Below are 23,153 nucleotides of genomic sequence, written 5' to 3'. Positions count from 1 at the left end.
ATGTGATTCCCAAGTACTGGAATTAATGGTGTGTGCCACCATTGCCTGGCTCTGTTTCTCTCCTAGACAGAATCAATCTCATGTGATCCAGGGTGGCTCTGAACTCAGAGATCCAGACAGATCTTTGCCTACCAAGTGCTAGTAGGATTAAAGGTGTGTGCTACCACTGCCTGGCATCTGTTTAATCTAGTGGCTTGTTCTGTCCTCTGATCTTCAGGCAAATTTTATTAGGGTATACAATATATCACCACATTACCCACTCAGGCAATGGCACAGAGCCAGTTCTTCCACACCCCTGCCATTGGGGCCAGCTCTCTACATACTTGGTAAGGGGTGGGGCCATCTCTCATGAGTGTGGGGTCAGCTCTCCCGTGAGGGGTGGGTTCAGTAGTCAGTGAGGGACAGAGCCAGTTCTCCCAGGGCTAGCAAAAGGTGGGGCTGGCTCAACACAGCCTTGGATTTCAACATACATGGTTCCTATGACCCCTGTGGTAACATGGCCATCAGAGATTAACATAGACCCTAGCTGCAGCAGTACCATAGACCCAGATGTGGCCCTCAGCTGCATCTCAGGCCTGGACATCATCATGGCCCAAGGTGGCAGGGCAGGTCAGGTCACTCAGATATGTATGGCCCTGGCTGCAGCATGACACTCAGACACCAACCTGGCCTCAGATGGCCACCCAGACCATGAGTATCTTCTCGGCCTTCAGTGTTAAATGAAGCCAGGGAGATTGACAGAGACCCTGGAAGCAGCAGGGCCACAGACTTGGACATGGCCTTTGGTTGCCGCTTTGGCTCAAATGTCACCATGGCCCTGCATGGCAGCACAGGCTACTTATATAAGCCTGGCTGTAGCAGCAGCATGGCTCTTGAACACCAACATGGACTCAGGTGGCTTTTTAGATCCTATGTGTACAATTGCCCTTCAGTGGTACCTGAAGCCATTAACATCAGTACAGATCCAAGCTGTTGTATGGCCAGAGATCTAGACATGGCCCTTGGCATCCCCTCAGGCCCAGATGTTATTATGGCCTTGGTGGCCATGCAGGCCACACAGCTCAGCATGATACCTGCAGCAGCACCATCTTTGGACACTAACATAATCACAGGTGGTGGCCCAGACCCTGGCATCCACATGGCCTTTGGTGGCAACATGGATCATAGTAATCAATACAGGCCCTGGCTACAGTAGGGCCTTGAACACATACATGGCCTTTCAGAGCATTACCATGGCCCTAGGTGGCAAGCAGGACACCCAAATCAGCCTGTTCCTTACAGCCTTTGCATCTTTCATTCTGTCTCATTCCATAGCATGTGAACCAGTCCGATTCTTTTTCTCTCCCAATTCTCCACCATGTATTTGCTCATCATAATGGTGCCTACCCATTCAAAGTCACAAGATACCAGGGGGAGGGGTTAGATATCTTTATCCATCCCAGACTGAGAGGACCCAGACAGACCTGTGGCTGTTTTCAGCCAGCACGGGATATGAGGACACAAGTGTGCCTGTGGATGACTTCCACCAGTCTGGGCCTTGAAGACACAGGCAGGCCTGTGTCTGTTTTCAGCCATCCTGGGCTTTGAGGACCCTAGCAGGCCTGTGTCCCACCACACTTTCTTACATTTATCATTTCAAAAGACAAGCCCCCCCCCCCCCAATTCTCCTCCTGAATTCATACTTCTGTCCTAGGTCTTCATCCTCTAGCGAATGACCTCCTGTGTTCCGGGACTGGTAGGTAGATGGAACCAGGAAATTAGAGACACATAGGAGTTATACTGCCTGAAAGACATTCTAAGATGAGTCGTAATCTGTTATAATCTTCTTCCATGCAGAAGTTGCCTTAGAGCACTTCAAATCTATAAGTAAGAGCCCCTGCCAAATCCCCAAGACTGGATGTTTCATGGATAGAACAGGGTGGCAGAGGCCTGGGCTCTGACTGTCAAGAGGTTCCAATGTCTGTAAAGTTTATGACAATTTTCTTTTCTTAAACTTATTTCCAAGTTAGTTCTAATAACAAAACACACAAACGTATTTGCTTGGTAAATGCTACTGTTTCTACCATTAAAATGATAGAGGAGAAACGACGTATAATAAATCGATGTTATAATGGATCTAATAAGGTTGTTTAGGAAATGTTAAGTTAGGTAAAGGGGCACCTGAGGATGAGTAACACATTAGCCAGACTCGCTAGAAGCTGTGGGAAGGAAAAATCTGTACCTCTTACATAATTAAAGCTTAGGTTTGCTGAGAATATGCTCCTGTTAAGTTTTTTCACTAAGATGGTTTTCAATTGAACCCTATTCCCATAACAAAAAGAGACACCTCTGGCTCACAGCTGGCCATTAGGACCATCCCCACGTCAGCAAACATGCCTCTATAGGGCAATTCAAAAGGGACAGCACCGGGTCATGGCCATTAAGTCCTCAGCTATCATTAAGTCTGGGTTCACTTATCAGGAAGAGTATTATTCTGCCATCCAGGCAGGGTGGCTTTGGTTAACAGCAGCTTTGGAAAAGCAGCTCTAGTCTGTCTCAGAATGACTATGGCAGTTTTCTACACTGTAAATTTCCCCATTTGTCTAAACAACCAAATCTTGGAACTCCTGTCTCTGTGAAACATTTTAATTGCTCAATGTGTAACTTGTGACCATATAGACTGAGGGGAATTTCTGTTCAGGGCTTGGTTCCCCTTTGTGCATTAGCCAGAACCAGACCTGCAGTATTATTAAATACTTTTCCTTTGTTAATCACCAACAGCTGGAATGATTTCTCACTGGGAAGCCATATTAATTCTATAATATCATCACTTCACTATTAAAGGCTTCTTGGCTGTTTCCCCAATAGTAGAATCTCTTTTTTTACTTTTTTTTTTTTTTAATGTTTTTTTATTCTTTCTACTGAGAAGATCAATGACCAGTTCCCACATAATGCAGCCTGGTGGTTCTGACTGCTGTAAATTCATATGAAGAAACAGTTATCCCATAATATTTGTGTTCCCCAACACCAACTTTCTTAGTTCTCCTTTGATTTGTCTTGATACTAAAAGAGGTTCCTTCTCTGTTACCCCTGAAACATGGCCCCGGGGAACAGAAGGACTTTATTTTCAGCAATATGCTTCCACAGCTGGAAGCCAGGTGCTACTCTGTCACCTCCATAGACAAGAAAATGTGTCATCCAAATTCCTACACCGGCTGATCCAAGATGATATCTGAAGTCAACCTGTAGTAGAAGTATGTTTCCCAAATGAGGAATCACTCCACACACTTAGAGATTAATAAAAACAAATGCTCTTTATAGTGCTTGTCTGACTCTGCTTAGCACCCAAAGAGGAGCTGGCCTTGAACTTGAGCTGTACTAACTTCTATACACCTCAGCCTTATGTATTCCACATACACTGACACCCTTAAATCTTTTAGATTTTGGCTCAGGTTACACTTTGAACAATTAAACAGAGACAGGATATTACAAGTCTAGCACCTTGGGCAGATGGAAAACTTACACAGCAAAGATACTGCCAGAATTATTTAAGTACACAAGCAGTTTTTGTTGTTGTTGTTGTGGGTTTTTGTTTGTTTTGTTTTCTGAATAGTTGTTCCCCAAGGTCATCTTGATCACCTGGCAAAGTTATGCTTTTCCTGTTGAGAGCAGAGGGAACTTAGTGGCAGAGCAAGACCTTGTGTTGTGACCCTGTGCTGCCCCTGGAGCTGCCAGTGTTAAGCATGTTCTTCAGGGCTAGGCCTAATGTTAGCTGGTCAATCCTGGTGAACAAACATTTACATCCTAACACCATAAATTTCTAGCACTCTATAATAGCACTCTAACAAGCCTGGTTAGCATACTACTTATCTTTGGGGTATTTTGGAGGAAGCATCCCTTAGCTAAATCCTCTTTGTCTGATTTAGTATCTCCTAAGCAAATGAATTAGTAACCAATTGTATTATGTTGAATTTCTTCTTCATCAGAAAGACAAGATGAGATCAGCTCCAGCTAACAGGCAGAAATCAGAAAGGAAAGGCACAGGCTGCCCTAAGGATTCTGACACATGAAGGTATAATAGTCATGCACGGTCTGAAAAATAATTTGAGGATTTGGGTTGTTCAAAATACAGAAAATATTAAAGCATATCTGTGTATCCATGGGAATGCCCAATTTACAAGAAAAAGAAGTTGGCAAGAGAGATGGGATAACATTAGAACACGGTCTTGAGTAGGCCAGAAGTGAAGTCTAAGCAAAGTTGGGAGCCGGACAAGGCAAGTGCAAGGACAGCCAAAGAGATGGGCGAAGTTGCCAGTGCAGAGATGTAGAGACTCAGTCAGACGACAGGAAAGTGTTTTATTTTCTTTTTCCCTTGTTGCTTCTCTTTTTTGTACGATGAATGAGAGAATCACAGCTGAGAGCAAGAGGATCTTGGGGGTGTTTACAGAGACAAGAGGTTGTTACAAGAAATTTGTCACGGTGTCTGAGGACCACTAGGCTATAGTAGAGGTTCAGCATAAAGTGTACACACTGTCTACAATTTGACTTTTCTCAACTTTATCACATTAAAGGTAACTATTTAGTATGTGGTGGACATCTTCAGTAAAACAGCATTTTCCAAATATGTCATGGTCATGGCACATGAACTGTCATCAACAATTTTGACTACATGCACAAGACTTGATCAAGTTCATGCCATCCAAAATCCCAGCATGGATGGGAGAGGTATTTGTGAAGTCCCTTGAAGTCCCACCCTTATCTGAGGAGCTATTAGCCTCTGTGGTAGCATGGGAGGGAGAGTCCATTTTCTTCGTGAATGCAGGCTCTATGAGGCTGCACATGTTCTTGCTGATGTTTCTACATCTGTGACACACAGGCAGCAAATTTTTAAAAATAGCACATGAAGTTGAGAGGAGAAATTGGGAAATAGGGAGAAAACTGGAGGGGAAGGAATGGGGTGAATTTGATCAAAATACATTATCTGCATGTATGACATTCTGAAACAACAACAAAAAGGAAACATTGAAAGAAACTGTCAAACAGCTGACCATGGTGGTACAAACCTAATCCAAGCACTCCAGAGGCAGAAGCAGGTAGATCCTTACGAGTTTGAGGCCAGCCGTGTCTACACAGTGAGTTCCAGGACAACCAGAGCTAGATGTTGTCTCAAAAACAAACAAACAAACAAACAAATAACAACTGTCAAACAATTGACTTAGCAACTCTAGAATACAAGAAAAAAGAACCCAGCCTTGGAATGTTTCCTATAATAAATAATTTATCATTTTAATTTGGTATTTAGGTAAAAACTTCTTATTTAAAAATATAGGAAAGAAAATACCATCCCAGGTTCAGATATGAAGGTGAATAATGAGGCCCTGGTACCATAAATATGCAGTTGTATCTTACTATGGAGAAAACTTGTTTAAATACAGGTCATTCAAGTTCTATACTTTTGGAAACTCTGTTCCTCTAAGTCTGACACTCACAAATGTCTCTGGCTTTTTCTGGGCTCGTAATCCTTCCCCTTTCAGGCCTGCCAGCTGCAAGCCTGTGCTGCCATCCTCTGTGCCTGAGCGAACTCACAACCTCCCCTAACTCCATCTCTTCCCTCTGACAAGGAGACTCTGCCATCATCCCCTAGTTTTCGGGTGCCATCTATTTCCCCTTCCACTCCTGGCCAACACAGTTGTCAAATTTAAGTATAACTAGCTTTAGTTGAGAGCAATGAGGAGTATCTGGCTTCTGGTAGGTTATAAAAATATTTCACATTTTTGTTTCTTTCTTTGAAAGTGTTCATCTGGGTAAATGAGTCTTTCAAAAAGACGTTCCCAGACAAGCATCTGTACTCTTCTCTATTCTTCCCCAGTTCCTAGACATTCAGGTTCATGCTTCTGAAGGCCTTTTGAAAGATTCAGTGGGTCAGACAATTACCTAACAAAGTCGGAGAGCTGAAGAGGACTAGAAAGGGCAGTGTCGGGCATTACTAAAAGCAAAATAATGGCTGGTATTGATCTTCAGCATTGATCCTGTCTTTTTCTTTCTGAATGATTTTACAGTGTTTATTTAAAATAGTTTCCCAAAAATCAATACGAATTTTAAAAGCCTTCATTTCTTCTTGTCCTCAGCACCTAAACACAGTGTTGGGCCTAAGGTAGAGGATTTAATTCCATCATTACACACAAATCTGTTCACCTGCTCTGTGTAGTTGTATATGCAGATGCCATTTATGACTTTATACTTTTAAAAGTCTACCAGTGGACATGTAAGCAGCCTTAAATAAAATGATTGAGTCACATGACCACACCAAAAAGACATGGATATAGGAAGGAGACCAGTTCTGAACAAGGGGTTCAGTGGGAGGGGGAGGGGAGAAGGAGAAGTTAATGGAGGTGCATATGATCAAAATACATTATATATACATGAAATTGCCAAAACTTTAATGTAAAAAGTATGGTTTATGTTTTTTTTTTTCTCATTAAATAACCTAAGATAACATGAAGGGAAGAATTGTGCAACAGAGAATCTTCACTACTGTCTTTTTACTGTGATATGACACCTAGCATAGAATCACTGTTAGTCCACAATGAGGCTAGCACTGTGTTAGGCCCCCCAGCTACAGACAGAAACAAAGTACAGTCCACACGTTTGTTTCAAGTTTTCTTCGGTTTATAGAGGGAGAAAGGGGACTGGCTGCTGCATCAGAGGTGCCGCCAAGGCTCATGGGGGATGATGGAGTTGAGTCAGCCTGGGAGTTGACTTGGGGCAGGTTGATAGGAGGCCTGGCGGTTGGATCATTGGCCTGACAGTCATATTTCTTTCAGAGTGTTCTCTGATTCCTAACAAAAAGTCTATGGACTTGTCTATCACACTGAGAGTTAAAAATGAATTTCAGATCCTGTGACACAACACTCAGAGGAAATCAGGCAGAAACAGACAGATGGTGTTCCTTCATGCTTTACAGTGTCTGATGAACAGATAACACACCTAACTAGAACTTACTTCAGGGTCCAGCTGCCTATGGTGTAACCCCACCCACGCTCTGGATATGAACCCAGCCTCACAGAGTAAGTAGGCTGGTGTTTGTCACCTTAGTGCCACAGGAAGCCCAATAAACAGTTGTTTTGTGCTGTGAGCTAAGAAAAAGCAAACCTTTTTTTTCCAGCAGTTTGGGGTGGGCTTTTCTTCATTTTCCTGTGTCTTCTCATGAGAGCAGAGCATGTCATCACTTCCTCTTTCCAGGTTACATCACCATCTCCTTTCAATCGTGTGGGAAGCTCAAACTTTCCCCATCCTACTGTGCACTTTGGGCTTGCTGCGTCTCCCCATGGCCACCTTCGTGAAGGGTTTGCTGGAAGCTGGCAGAGACAAGACTTGGTGGCCTAAGATAAGTGCTGACAGCGGCAAGCAGGATACAAAGGTGGCACAATGTGAGCCACAATCAGACTTGCCTGGTGCAAGATTGGAGTGTACTGCTGAGACCCAGCAGGGGAGCAAAAGCAGAGTGATCTCACACCAATGTACAGTCAACTGTGAATGTTGCAGCCGGCAGGACAGTGTGCTCCAAAAAGGCCCAGAGGCAAAATCAAAATTAAATAGTGGCAAAGGTGTGTTAGTCAAGGTTCTCTAGAGAAACCGGACCAATGAGAAAAATGAATATGATGTGTGTGTGTGTGTGTGTGTGTGTGTGTGTGTGTGTGTGTGTGTTATTAATTCAGCTTACATTAAGATAGTAACAAAGCTTATTATCACTTTGAACCAGCATGTGGTTGAGATAATTCTATTTCATTTCTGTTGTTTTATTTTTTATTAAAATTTTTATATGATATATTCTGATTACCTCTTTCAACTCCTCCCACTTTCTTACCCACCCAACTTTATGTTCTCTCTCCCTGAAAAACACACAAATGAAAATCAAAATAAATAAATAAAAACCAACGAGACTTCAGATAGACACAATTTGGAAGCAGCAGCCTTGGTGGCTTGAGGTGAGGGCAAACACTTTAATGCTGTTTAATACTGGCCCCCTTAGACAGCATTGACCCGCTAGGACTCTCACAGCTGCTAGTGTCCATGTGTTGACCCGCTACATGTACCATTGTTGATGTATTTGTTGCTGGTATGAAGCTAGAAATATCACATACCCTGTACCTGTGTAATGTCGTCCATGTGTTTGAAGCATTTAATTAAGTTAAGCTATATCCTGTTTAGTTCAAAAAATAAAAGGTACCTAAGTATTTTTTAAGAAGACAAACAACAACAACACAAAACAAAAGATAGTAACAAAGGCAAATAATCTTCCTCCTTTCTTACCTGGGCTGTGACAAGAGGGTGACTCCCACACTCAGAGTCTACCCACATCAATTAAGGCAACCAGGACAATTCTTTAGTTGGTGCTCTCCACTCAGATGAACCCAATTTATGGCCAGTTGACTTAAGATCAACTATCAAAGAAGGTAAGAAAGGAATATTTCAGAACCAAGTCACTGGGGTCAACTGTTCTGACAAGTTCAATCAGAAATAGTGGGTTTTCTGATTTCTTTTTTAAAACTTATTTTTATTCTATGTGTATGGGGGTGTGTTGCCCGCATGTCTCATGCTCAAAGAAGCGAGGAGAAGAGCCCAGGTTTTCTGGAACTGAAGATCCAATTGTGAGCCTCCATGTGGATCCTGGGAACAAAACCTGGATCCTCTGAAATAGCAACAAATTCTCTTAACCACTGAGGCTTCTCACCTGCCCTGTTGGTTCATCTCTGAGACATGATCTCACTATGCACAATTGTTAGCTTTAATAGATTACCTTCATTCCTGCAAGAGCCAGAATTTTTTTTCTATTCTGGCCTCATGTGCTTTATGTTGAGTTCAATCCAACCAATGGCCTCAGGTTTGGAGTGTGACCTGACCCAGATGGAAAGTCAAAGCCCACAGGGACTGCGTGTCACTTTGCTGTGAGATACAATCACCGCACACCCAGGTCCCTTAGCTGTTTGTGAAGGACTTCTGTCACTCTCAGCTCAGAGATTTTTAGCAAGTGCAATGATGAAGTATCCAGAAGATTTGATAAAGTCACCAGAGGCCTTGTAAACAAAAGACATGTGAGAAATGGTCTGGAACAAGGCAGGGTACACAGAAGACTTTTTGTCTTGTTTTTTTTAACTGTTGGGTCAATAGTTCATCTTCTAGAAAGGAAGTACGGCAAATTTAAATCCTGCCAGCATCTGCTGAGGAGGCATTCTATGAGTACTTATGCTAATATATGATTAACATATGAGATGCCACTGTTCAGGTAAAGTGGGGGGCGGGGCGGCTCAACTATGATGGACTGTCCCTTGTGTTTGCCTGGAGTGACTCTGTTAATTATTCTCTTTGCAAAATTCTACTTGAAATTCCTGTTTGAGAATGCTGCCTCCTTTCTCTAGGGACCATGACTGATAGAAATGTCAGACTTTCATTCCTTCCCATCCTAATGCTTGAAAAAGAATTGAAAACACATCATTCTAGTTAAAGAGTCCAGCTGGTTTGTTGATGCTTCAATAATACTGTTTGGGTTGTTTTTAAGGAAGCTTAGCTACAGCCAAACTCTTCAAAATGGTACTGTTATGGAAGGAATGTAACACTGTTAATACATCTTTTTGATTATCCAAGTATCATCTGCCTATATTCCAAAGTCTTTTCATCCCTTTGTTAAAAATAGATTCTTTTTTTTTTTTTTCATACAGTATATCCCGACTACAGTCCCTTCCCTCTGCTCCTCCCAGTTCTGCCCACTTCCCATCACATCTGGATCCACTCCCTTTCTCTTTCTCATTAGAAAAGAACAGGTTTCTAAGAGATAACAACAAAATGTAACAAAATAAAATATAATATGATAAAACAAAAACCACCACTTTGAAGTTGGACAAGGCAAACTAGCAGAAGGAAAAGAACCCAAGAGAAGGTATAAGAATCATACATCCACTCATTCCAACATGCAGGACTCCTCCCTCCCCCCAATAACTAAACTAAAAGCTATAATATGCCTGGTACAGAGCTATGCAGGCCCTGTGCATGCTGCTTTAGTCTCTGTGAGTTCATATGAGCTTTACTCAGTTAATTTAGAGGGCCTTGTTTTTCTGGTGGCTCTTACACTCTTTCTGCCTCCTCTTCCTCAGAGTTCCCTGAGCTTTGAGGGAAGAGATTTAATGGAGTCATCCCATTTAGAGCTGTGTGTTCCAAGGTCTCTCTCTCTCTCTCTCTCTCTCTCTCTCTCTCTCTCTCTCTCGGCATAGTGTCTCACTGCAGATCTCTGTATTTGTTCTTATTTGCTACAGAAGGAATCTTCTTTGATGAGGACTGAATGAGGCACTGATCTATTCATATAGCAGAATATCATAAGGAGTCATTTTATTATTACTTTTTTGTATTTTTTATTTCTCTTACTTTTTTTTAAACTTTTGTTGTTTTCTCATACATTATTACCCTAGTTCTCTCAGAAATTTTGTCTATGGTTCTTGGATACTGAAGCAGTGTCAGATATGGGCTCCATCTCATGGAGTGGGCCCTAAGTCAAATCAGACATTGGTTGGTTACTCCCCCGAGTTTTGTGCCATCATTGTTCTAGCATGTCTTACAGGCTGGATAGATTGTAAATCAAAGGTTTTGTGGCTGGCTTGGTGTTCATATTTCTCTTTTGTTAGCCTATAGAATACCTTCCCACACCAGAGACCCAAGAAGATGAGGCAGATGCTTATTTTAGGCACCAGCTGGACAACTCCATGTTAAAAGAATTGTGCAGGTATTGTCTTCAGCAACGGGACCTTGCTGTTTATTTATAGACAGCAACCTGTTATCTTGGCAATAGCCTGGGTCCTCTGGGGATTTAAATGAGACCCTCTTGGCTAACAACTGAATTGAATATAACCCAATCCTGGTACTGGAAAATTTGTTCTGTGATAAGAGATGGCATATTGGGACTCCATCATCTCCCTTATTATTTGGGGGCCTTATTAGTATTGCCTTCATCTATTTTAGGAAATTTCAACTGCACTAATTTCCCATAACACCCCTCAAACTCAAATGCTCCTCAATTCTAGTTGTCTCTCCCAGCTTCCCTCCCTTGATTCCATCACTCCTTCCTATCCTCACCTGATCCTCTTGGTCCCATTCCCAAACCCTGTCCTCATCCACCCACCACAAATCTATTCTATTTGCCCCTCCCCTGGATATCCATGTGTCCTCCAGGCCCCTTTTCTATATCTGATTTCTCTGGCACTATAGATTCTAGCTTTGTTATCATTCATTTAACTGCTAACATCCACATATAAGTAAATGCATACCATATATATATCTTTTTGTATCTGTGTTATCCAATTCAGGATGAATTTTCCTAGTTCCATCTATTTGCTTGCAAATCTTATGATATATTTTTTAATAGCTGAGTAATACATTGTATAAATGTACCACATTTTCTTTATCTATTCTTTTGTTGAAAGACATCTAGGTTGTTTCCAGTTTCTGGATATTATGAACAAAGCAGCAATGAACACGGTTGAACAAGTATCTCTGTATTGGTTAAAATATTAAGGCAACTCCATGTAGTTAAAAGGGAGGTTTATTTTGTAGGATAACTTACAAGTGAAGGGATACATTACAGGGTCTGGGAAAGGTGTAGCACAGTCCGGTGGTATTCTCTGGAGAACTCTCCTCAGTCTACCTCCAACGTCCATCCAGATCTTGGATCTTTAGTGGTCCTCTCTAGGCTCTGCCTTGTAGGTGTGACAGTTACCAAAGCCTCAAAGCGGGTAGTATTTCCAGGTCAAATCTGGAATGGCTACCCACTACATCTTCCCCTTTTGTCTAAATAAGAAGGTTTTAATCTAATATGGGACTATATACAATAGGAATGATTATCAAATATTGTCCAGGAGTAATAAGGGATAATGACCTAGATAAGATGGAACTACAACCAACGTGAACAATACCAAACAAGAGGCACATGCTGAAATACTAAAATCCAGAGAAGTCTGGAGCATTGGTAAATGGCATGTTACAAAGATCATTCCAAAAGGTGTTCTATCCTAAAGAACCTAAATCTAATATTTAATATGTTCTAGCTAAGATACGAGAAGATTATAATTGTAATTGTTAGTCTTCAATCCCATCAAAGACTTGAGAAGGAATATAATGACACCTGAGAAATGGAAGACAGGTGCAAGCAACTTTCAGGAGTCTTGTAAGAGTAGAAAGAGACAGCTGGAAGCCTGGACAATCAGTTAATGTTTCTCAGCATTTTTGGTGCATTCAAATTGGCTACAGGCCTAGAGTATCTGACAGACCATTTTCAGAAGCAGGAATTCTGAAAGACCATCTTACCCTATTTTGGCAGAGTTTAGATGTTACTTTTTTGTGTGTCCTGCTTGTCCAGAAGGACAGCACTTGTACTGTTAGCAGTTGAGGCAAGGGCAGTTCTTTGCCGAATAGGCCATTTTGTGCCAAGAAGACAAACTTCCAAATGGAAATGTCTTAGAAGAACATTCTCTTGGGATCAAATTGGTGCTGCTAGGAGCAATTGTCTCACGCCAACAGAATTCTAAGTTATTTAAATGCCATATTCTCTAAGTCTATGAAGTGTTTGAAGATTACCTGTTCATATGACCTATGTATCTGTAAATCTGGATAACCTAACTAGCATAACTATAGAGATGACAATCATAGGTGACTATAAATCTATAAGACTTATCTACCTAAATAACCTAAGGACTAAGGCTTCATGTAAACAAGGTAAATAGTCCATAAGCAAATGTACAGTAAAGGACAATGACTTCAAAATTGTGACAATACACAAGATATTTATAACAGAGGTAGGAATGTATAGTGCAATATGCAATATGACAATAATCTTAAATATACATATAGTATGAAAGATATAAATTTATATTTGTATCAATATACAAATATTTCAAATAAGAGTAGAAATATATTATATTATAACAAATATAGTTTTGTATTTGTATCAATATATAAATTATCTTAAACAGGAATATAAAAATAGTTTACATTTGTATCAACATATAAGAAACCATAACAGTGCAAATGACACTGCAAATTATCTAAGGCTGCTATTTTACTAAATTTGTTTACTAGTATATACAATAATCTACCATAATATCTTATACCTATCATGAGACTCTTAATCTCAGGGTTGTGGGTTTGAGACCCATGTTGGGCACCAGATATTGGTTAAAATATTAAGCAACTCCATGTAGTTAAAAGAGAGGTTTATTTTGTGGGGTAACTTACAAGTGAAGGGACAGGTTACAGGGTCTGGGAAAGGTATAGCACAGTCCGGCTGTGTTCTTTGGAGAACTCTGCTCAGTCTACCTCCAGCATCCAGGGTCCAGGAACCAAGAGAGCGTCCCCATCTGAATCTTGGGTCTTTAGGGGTCCTCTCTAGGCTCTGCCTTGTAGGTGTGACAGTTACCAAAGCCTCAAAAGGGGGTGGTATTTCCAGGTCAAATCTGGAATGGCTACCCACTACATCTCTGTGGTAGGAGGGAGTGTCCTAAGAGTGGTATAGCTGGACCTTAAGGTAGATTGATTTCTGTCTTCCTGAGGAACAACAACATTGATTTCCATAGTGGCTATACAAGTTTGCACTCCCCAGCAATGGATGAATGTTTCCCTTACTTTACACATGACTCTGTAGTATTAACCAGCACCCATAGTTAAAAGAGTAGAAGGGACAGACACAGGGATTAATTTTTATCCTAGCTAAAAGCTGAGTTGTTTTTAGATTTGACTTTAATATCAGTTCCACCTTTTCTTTAAAATAAATTTTGAGGTTCCTCCCCATCAAAACCAGTGTTTTAGAGCCAGAAAGCCAGATAGGCTTCCTTCTAGAGGAACTCTCTCACTTCCTTGCTTGGTTTCCCAAAGACTCAATCCATTGCCACCCCTTATGTACTTCCCCCACTGCAGGGTCCCTACTCCTAATATGAGTGAACTTCCACTATTCAAGTCCAGGCCATACCAGCCAAAAGAATAGGTAGGCAAACTCAGGCAGAGACTAATGCTGGATTAGAGGCTACTCTGGCCACCAGAACTCTAGATAGGCTGCCTGCCTATGGACTTCCTCCATTCTCTCAGTACATCTATCCCACAGACACTATCCCCAATCATCTATCCCCTCCTCATCACAGAGTCCGAGTTCCCAACTTGGACAGACACTCCTCAGTCAAAGGCCATGGCCAGAAGTCCAGACCCCAACATTAGGCAGAGAACCCCCTGTTGGACTACAGGCCATGCTGGCTGCCAGAACTCCAGGCCATAGTGGCCAGAAGACCAGAGAGGAATCAGAAATCAAGGAACAAAAGACCCATAACACAAAGACAAAGTCAGAAATCAGCACCTAGCCCTACAATTGCCTCAAGCCAAGACGTCTTGACTCCAGCAAAAGAATGAAATCAATAATAGCCAGAGATGTATGTTATTTCTAGAGCCCAGCTATCCTACTACTGCAGGCCCTGAATATTCCAAATATTCCAGTGTAGCTGAAGCACAACAAAAAGACCTTAAAAGCAACTTTATGAAGATGAAAGAGGTCCCCAAAGAAGATATAAATAAACTTCTTAAAGAAATCAAGGAAAAAAACAAGAGGAAATGAATAATGAATAAATCCTTTAAAGAAAGCTAGGAAATACAAACAGTTGAAACAAACAAATAAAACTGTCCAAGACATAAAAATGGAATAGAAGCAATAAAGAAGACACGGACTGAGGAAGTTCTGAAAACAGAAAATCTAGGTATGCCAACAGGAACTAAAGACACAAGAATCACCAATAGAATACAAGAGATGGAAGAGAGAATCTCAGGCTTTGAAGATATGATAGAAGAAATAGACACATCTGTCAAATAAAATGTTAAATCTAAAAAAAACCTTGTGACACAAAAAGTCCAGGAAATCTGGGACAGTATGAGAAGACCAAACCTAAGAATACCAGGAAGAAGAAGAGAAGAAGAAGAATCTCAGCTCAAAGGCCCAGAAAATATTTTCCACAGCATCACAGAAGAAAATGTTCCTCATCTAAAGAAGGAGATGTCTGTAAAGGTACAAGAAGCTGAGAGAACACCAAATAATTTGGACCACAAAAGAAAGTACCCTCCACTCATAATAACCAAAAGATATAGAACAAAGAAAGAATATTAAAAGCTACAAAGGGAAAAGATCAAGTAACATATAAAAGTAGACCTATTAGAATTATATGCAGACTTTCAATAGAGACTCTAAAAGCCAGAAGGACCTAGACAGATGTCTTGCAGACTTGAAGAGACCACAGACGCCAGCCCAGACTGCTATACCTAGGAAAACTTCCAATCACCATAGATGTAGCAAACAATATATTCCATGATAATATTAAATTCAAACAAAATCTAGCCATATAGAAGATACAGGAAAGAAAACTCTGACCCATGGAGGTTCACTATACTCATAAAAGCAAGAAATAATTTCAGACCAGAAAATCAAAAGATGGGAAATACACACACACACACACACACACACTCATACACAAACACCAACAACTTAAAATTAACAGAAATTAACAAACAATGGATTCAAATCCCTATTAAAAGACTCAGACTAACAGAAATACACCTCAGCATTAAAGACAGATATTACCTCATAGTAAAGGGTTGGGAAGTTTTTTTTTCCAAGTGAGTGGACCTAAGAGGCAAGCTGGTCTAGCCATTCCAATATCTAACAAAATAGCCTTCAAAACAAAATTAATCAAAAGTGACTGGGAAGAACACTTCATACTCAAAGGAAAAATTGACCAAGATGATGTTTCAGTTCTTAACTTCTATTCCCCAAATGCAAGAGCACCCATGTTTTTAAGGAAATGTTACTAAAGCTTAAATCACACATCAACCCTCACACATTGATAATGGGAGACTTCAATAGCCCACTCTCACCAACGGACAGGTCATCCAGACAAAAACTAAACAAAGAAATATTGGAACTAATAGGCATTATGAAACAAATGAATCTACCAGTTATCTACAGAACATTTCATCCAAACACAAAAGAATATATCTTCTTCTCTTCATGGAACTTTCTCAAAAATTGACCACATCCTTGGACACAAAACCAGTCTCAACAGAGACTGAAAAATTGAAATAACCCCCTGTAACCTATCAGACTACTATGGATTAAATCTGGATTTCAATAACAACAGAAACAACAGAGAGCTTACAAACTCAGGGAAACTGAACAACTCTCTACTAAATGCCTACTGAGTCAAGACAGAAGTAAAGAAAATCATTAAACATTTCCTAAAATCTAATAAAAACAAATGTACAACAACATTTCTTAGCAGTGCTAAGAGAAAATTTTATAGCACTAAATGCCCACATAAAGAAGATGGAGAAATCTCACACTAGCAACTTAACAGCACACCTGAAAACTCTAGAACAAAAAGAAGTAAACAGACCCAATAGCAGTAGACTGTAGAAAATAATCAAACCGAGGGCTAAAATCAATAAAATAGAAACAAAGAGAACAATATAAAGAATCAATGAAACAAAGAGTTGGTTCATTGAGAAAATCAACAAGATAGACAAATTCTTTTCCAAACTAACTAAAAGTCAGAAAGAATATTCAAATTAACAAAATCAGAAATGAAAAGGGGCACATAACAGCAGATACCAAGGAAATTGAAAGAATAATTAGGTCATACTTTAAAAACTCATATTGTATAAAGTTGGAAAGTCTAAAATAAATGGACAAATTTCTTGATAGATACCATTTACCAAATTTAAATCAAGATCAGATAAACAATTTAAGAATATCTATAAACCTTAAGGAAATAGAAACAGCCATTAAAAGTCTCCTAGTAAAAAAAAAAAAAAAAAAACAACAACAAAAACAACAACAACAACAACAACAACAAAACCCATCCAGGGTCAGATGGTTTTAGCACAGAATTTTATCAGATTATCCAAGAAGAGCTAATGCCAATACTCCTCAAATTATTCCACAAAATAGTAACAGAAAAAACACTGCCAAATTCATTTAATGAGGCCATGGCTACCCTGATACCCACACCACATAAAGATTCAACAACAAAAGAGAATTACAGACCAATTTCTCTTATGAATAGTGATGCAAAAATACTTGCAAACCAAATCCAAGATCCACCATGATCAAGTAGGCTTCATTCCACAGATGTAGGGATGGTTCAACATACAAAAATACATCAATGTAATAAACCATATAAACAAACTGAAAGAAAAAACACATGATCATCTCATTAGATGCTGAAAAGACTTTGACAAGATCCAGCACCCCTTCATGATAAAAGTCTTCAAGGTATCAGGGATACAAGGAACATATCTACATATAATAAAGGCAATTTACAGCAAGCCAATTTCCAATATCAAATTAAAGGGAGAGAAACTCAAGCAATTCCACTAAAATAAGGAGCAAGACAAGGCTGTCCAATCTCTCCATATTTATTCAATACAACTTGAACTTCTAGGTAGAACAATAAGACAACTGAAAGAGATCAAGGGAATTACAAATTGGAAAGTAAGAAATCAAACTATTGATATTTATGGATATGATAATATACATAAGCACACTAAAAATTTCTAGCCAGGAACTCGTATAGCTGATAAACACCTTCTGTGAATTGGTTGGATACAAGATTAACTCAAAAAATCAGTTGCCTTCCTACATACAAATGACAGACTGAGAAAACCAATGAAACAATACCCTTCACAATAGCAATGAATAATATAAACTATCTTGAGATGTGTAACTCTAAGAATCAAGTGAAGAACTTGTGTGACAAAAACTCCAGGTCTTTGAAGAAAGAAATTGAAGAAGATATCAAAAGATGGAAAGATCTCCCATGCTCTTAGATCAATAGGATTAACATAGTTTTGAAAAATGGCCATCCTACCGAAGGCAATCTACAGATCCTACACAATCTTCATCAAAATTCCAACACATTTCTTTTAGAACTTGAAAAGACAATACTCAACTTCATATTGAAAAACAAAAGAACCACATTAGCTATAACTATCCTGTACAATAAAAGAACTTCCAGAGATATCATCATCACTGATTTTAAGCTGTACTATAGAGCTATAGTAATAAAAACTTCATTGTATTGGCAGTCAATACAGACATGTTGATCAATGGGATTGAATTGAAGACCTGGGCATAAATTCACAGACCTATGGTCACCTAGTTTTTTCAAAATACAAGAAAGAAATAATCTTCAACAAATGGTGCAGGTCTAAATGGATGTCTGTATGTAGAGGAATGCAAATAGATCCATATCTATCACCCTGCTAAAATTTATCAACATAGATCAAAGATCTCAACATAAATCCAAATACAGTGAATCTGAGAGAAGAGAAAGTAGATAATATTCTTGAACTCATTGGCACAGTAGACAACATCTTGAATAGAAAATGATAGTGAAGGCACTAAGATTAACAATTAAGAAATTCATACATGCAGCCTCATGAAACTGAAAAGCTTCTATAAGGCAAAGGACCCCATCAATAGGACAAAATGTCAGCCTACAGAATGGGGAAAGATTTTGACCAACTCCACATATGATAGAGGGCTAATATTAAAAATATATAAAGAACTCAAGAAGGGCTAATATTTAAAATATATAAAGAACTCAAGAAATTAGACATCCACAAACCAAATAACCCAATTTTAAAAATGGTGTACAGATCTGAACAGAGAATTCTCAACAGAAAAATCTCAAATGGCTGAGAAATACCTAAAGAAATAAATGTTCATCATCCTTAGCCATCAGGGACATGCAAATCAAAACTACCTTGAGATTACATCTTATACCTGTCATATCAAAACACAAGTGACAGCTTGTGCTGGCAAGGATGTGTTGAGCAAGGGTAATACTCCTCTATTGCTGGTGGGAAAGCAAATAAGGGAAGACTCCTAGTAATGGAGAATAGAGAACCTAAACCGGCCATTTTCTGTAATCAGGCAAGGCATTCAGTTGTGTGACATCAAGTCAGAAATAAAATTCGGACCAACAATTTGCCCTATCTGCAAGATGGTGCTGGAGTAATGGTGGCACAGAATTTGTGGGAGTGGCCAACTAATAACTGGTCTAACTGGGACCCATACCAGAAGAGGGAATCCATGCCTGACACTCCCTGGATGGTCAGGAACCAATAGATCTGAGCCTACCCCAGTCTTCATCAGAGAGGTTTCATCCAGCAACTGATGGGAGCAGACGCAGAGACCCTCAACCAAACAATAGGCAGAGCTCAGACTGAATCAACAGAAAGGAACCTTTTTGAGTCTGAGTTAGGTTCTTCACATATATGTTATGACTGTTAGCTTAGTGTTCCTGTGGGACTCCTAACAGTGGGAGTGTCTCTGACTCTTGCCTATTCTTGGGACTCTTTTTCTCCTATTGAGTTGCCTTGTCTGGCTTTAGTATGAAGGTTTGTGATTAGTCTCATTGCAACTTGTTACGGTGTGTTTGGTTGATATCCCCAGGAGGCCTGCTCTTTCCTGAAGGGAAATGGAGGAATGGATTTGGGGGAAAGGAGACATAGTGAAGAGAACTTGGAGGAATGAAGGGAGAGGAAACTGTGGTTAAGGATATACTGTATGAGAGATTTAAAAAAAAAAGTGTTTTAGAAGTTGGTGTGAGTTTCAAGGAGTTTGTTCTGTATCATTCATACCACCTGGCGTGGGGGATACAGAGCAGCTGACTAAGATTTGCTTGGGCACCAGGGAACTCAAATTAAACTGCTTTGATATTCCAGATTACTGCAATCATAATGGCTATCATCAAGAAAACAAGTGAGGAGAAATCCTGGTGAAGATGTATGGAAAGAGGAACCTGTATTCACAGTAGGATAATAAAATGTGCACCACTATAAGAATATGAACAGAGTTGTCTTATGATCCAGCTATACTACTCTTAGACACTTAAGTCAACACCACAGAAATGCTGACTCATCCATGCTTACAGCTGCACTGCTTACAATATCCCAAAAATGAAACCAGCTTAGATGTCTATCAGCAGATGAATGTATAAAGAAAATGTATTTCCTACACGCAGTGAAATCTTATGTAGCCATAAAGAAAAATGAAATCATGACATTCACAGGGAAATGGGTGAAACTAGTAAACCCTATGAAAGCGAAGTAAGTCAGAATCGGAAAGACAAACACTATGTTCTCTGTTACATAGCACCGAGGTCTAAAATTCTATGTGTGTTTCCATATGTATGCATTTGTATGCAGGTGTTGGGAGGTCACAAAACTTGAAAGGGAGTTTTGAGAAGTAAAGAAAATATCTTCAGAGAAGTGGTAAATAGAGAGCAATCTGGATACATGCATATTTATTTATTTATTTATTTGCTTGCTTATCTATCTATCTATCTATCTATCTATCTATCTATCTATCTATCTATCTATTATTTCCAGACAGTGTTTCTCTGTGTAGTTTTGGTGCCTGTTCAGGATCTCACTCTGTAGACCAGGCTGGCCTTGAACTCACAGATCCACCTGGTCCTGCTTCCCGAGTGCTGGGATTAAAGGCGTGTACCACCTCTACCCGGCTGGATACATGTATTTATAAAGCCGGAGGGATACTAACTGGGGGAAGAAAGAGAACCGACTGAAAGAGTAAAGGGTACCAATGAAGGCACAAAAGTGAACTAATGGGACCATATCAACACACGATGAAACCCAATACCTTGTCTGCTAACGTGAAAATGAGGTTTTTCTTTTTTCTTTTTTCTTTTTTCTTTTTTCTTTTTAGACAGAAGTACTGTCTATTTCATTTGTTTGCATGGCTAATACTTCTCATGTTTGCCTGTTGTGTTCACATCTATCTTTGTGTATGGAGCAGCTCTCTTTACCTGCACTGCCTTGAAAAACAAACACTGGGCTTTGTCTCCTTACTGTAAGACAGTAATATCTATATGGGTCTACATGACAAAAACTACTTCTAAGAAAATATCTTATCTAACATTTATTATTCTCCTCCCATCCCCATAATCAACTCAACTCACACATTTAAATAGCTTAAGTCCTAGAAATGATTTTCAAAGACTTCATATAACCAATCATAATAGAAATGATTTTCAAAGACTTAATATACATGGTCATAATAAAGAAAAAAATCAGTTACAAGATAATCTATTTCCACACAGGAATGTCTTTACTTTAAACCTTTAACAGCCTTTTTTCTTTAATATGAAATTGAAAAGCGAAGTTAATTTACATATTCAATGTTTATTAAACTCTATTGTAATATAAATTTTTATCAGACATCCATCTTTTAAATTTTGTATGTGTATGGGTGTTTTGCCTACATATTATCTGTGCACCACATAGTGCCTGGTGCTGTGTGAAGCCAGAAGAACATGTGAAATCCCAGAACATATGAGAGCCTTGGGACTAGATTTATAGCTGGCTGTGAGCCACTTTGAGGGTGCTGGGAATCAAACTGAGGTACTATGGAAGAGAAGCCCATAATCTTAACTACCTAGCCATCTCTCCAATCCCCAGACATCCTTTTTCAACATTAGTTTTTTTTTTGGAAACTTCAATTTTGTAAGCTATATTCCATTTTAATAACCCACAAAACTGCCAATAATAGCTTTGATTCAACAGATGATAAACTTCATAGTTCTCACAGTTGCTCCTGAGCAGCAAATGAAATGGAAATATAGTACACGTTCACATGAAGCGACACAGAATCCCACAGGTGCACACACAATGGTGCATTAAAACTCTGATGAGGGGCAGGGCGTGAGAGTAGAGCTGGGGAGAAAGACTTGATCCTCAGGGACTATAGCTTCAGGCATTGCCTGTGCCTCTGCCCACCCCCACCCCTCACCTCACCAACGCACATTCCTGCAGAACTGCACTCACCTGCATGAAGTCCACTTAGCTGTAGACAGCCCAGAGAACTGCTGCAGTCCTCACATAGGTGACCCCCAGGATCAGCAGCAGACAACTGCCTCAGTTGGCAGAACTCACCTCTTAAATGTCCTCAAACTCGTGCATCGGTTAGCCTTCTTGTGCAGATCAGTCATTGGATTTATTTCATGTGCTCAGCTATTTGCTATTGTTGGAAGAATAGAGTGGCAGTGACCCTATGGCTCCTAATTAGTCCACTGAAAATCGTTCAAATGATACCAGAGAGAATGGTCAAAAAGGACTGGTGACATCGAAAATGGATACTGGACATAAGTATGAAGACACAGACATGGCTGCAAAACTCTGCCAGAAGGTGAAGATTCTTTGCTGGATAATGACAAGACCACAAAATCTGCAGGTAAGAGTCAAACACGTTAGAGCCACATGGGCCCAGCGTTGTAACAAAGCACGGTCTATGAGCTCAGAAGAAAACGCAGACTTCCCTGCTGTTGGATTAAACACTGAAGAGGGCAGAGATCAGTTGTTCCTGAAAACCTTAAAGGTCTTTTTGTATGTTCACGGCCACCACTTAGAAGATGCAGATTGGTTCATGAAAGCGGAAGATGACACCTATGTTATAGTAGACAATCTGAGATGGCTTATGGTAAATCATGACCCAGAACAACCCATATATTTTGGGAGAAGATTCAAGCCCTTTGTAGATCAGGGCTACATGAGTGGTGGTGCAGGCTACATCCTGAGCAAAGAAACCTTGAGGAGAGTGGTGAATGGGATGAAAGGGAATGGGTGTGACACTTCTATCTCCTTTGAAGATGTCATCATGGGACAATGCTTACAAGCAGTCAAAGTGAAGCCAGGTGACTCCAGAGACCCCACTGGGAAAGAAACTTTCCATCCCCTTTTGCCAGAAAATCACTTAATTCCAGGTTTGCAAAACCAATCCTTTTGGTTGCATGAATATAATTATTACCCTCCCATATATGGACCCAACTGCTATTCTGATTTTGCAGTTTCTTTTCACTATGCAAATGCTAGCGCCATATATGAGCTGGAATATCTAGTTTATCATCTCTGACCATTTGGTTAGGCATATAGATATCAGCCTACTTTACCTGAAAATCTACTAAAGTAAAGAAACAAAGCAAGGCAAAAGGAAGACATAAAAGATTAACCCAGGAAATGCTTGAGATGTATGTAAGAGAGAAGGTGGAGTGGCTGACCTTGCATGAAAAGGGAACACTTGG

The 23,153-nt window shown here is 39.9% G+C and overlaps 1 pseudogene; it reads left to right on the top strand.

The window, feature by feature from the left end:
• Positions 1 to 470: 470 nt before the first annotated feature.
• On the top strand, positions 471 to 23,041 carry LOC118577846 (annotated as a pseudogene).
• The last annotated feature ends 112 nt before the right edge of the window (positions 23,042 to 23,153 follow it).

The sequence above is a fragment of the Onychomys torridus genome, chromosome 2 (genome assembly GCF_903995425.1).
Source record: "Onychomys torridus chromosome 2, mOncTor1.1, whole genome shotgun sequence".
NCBI classification, from domain to species: domain Eukaryota; kingdom Metazoa; phylum Chordata; class Mammalia; order Rodentia; family Cricetidae; genus Onychomys; species Onychomys torridus.
This window is presented reverse-complemented; position numbering and strand designations above follow the sequence as displayed.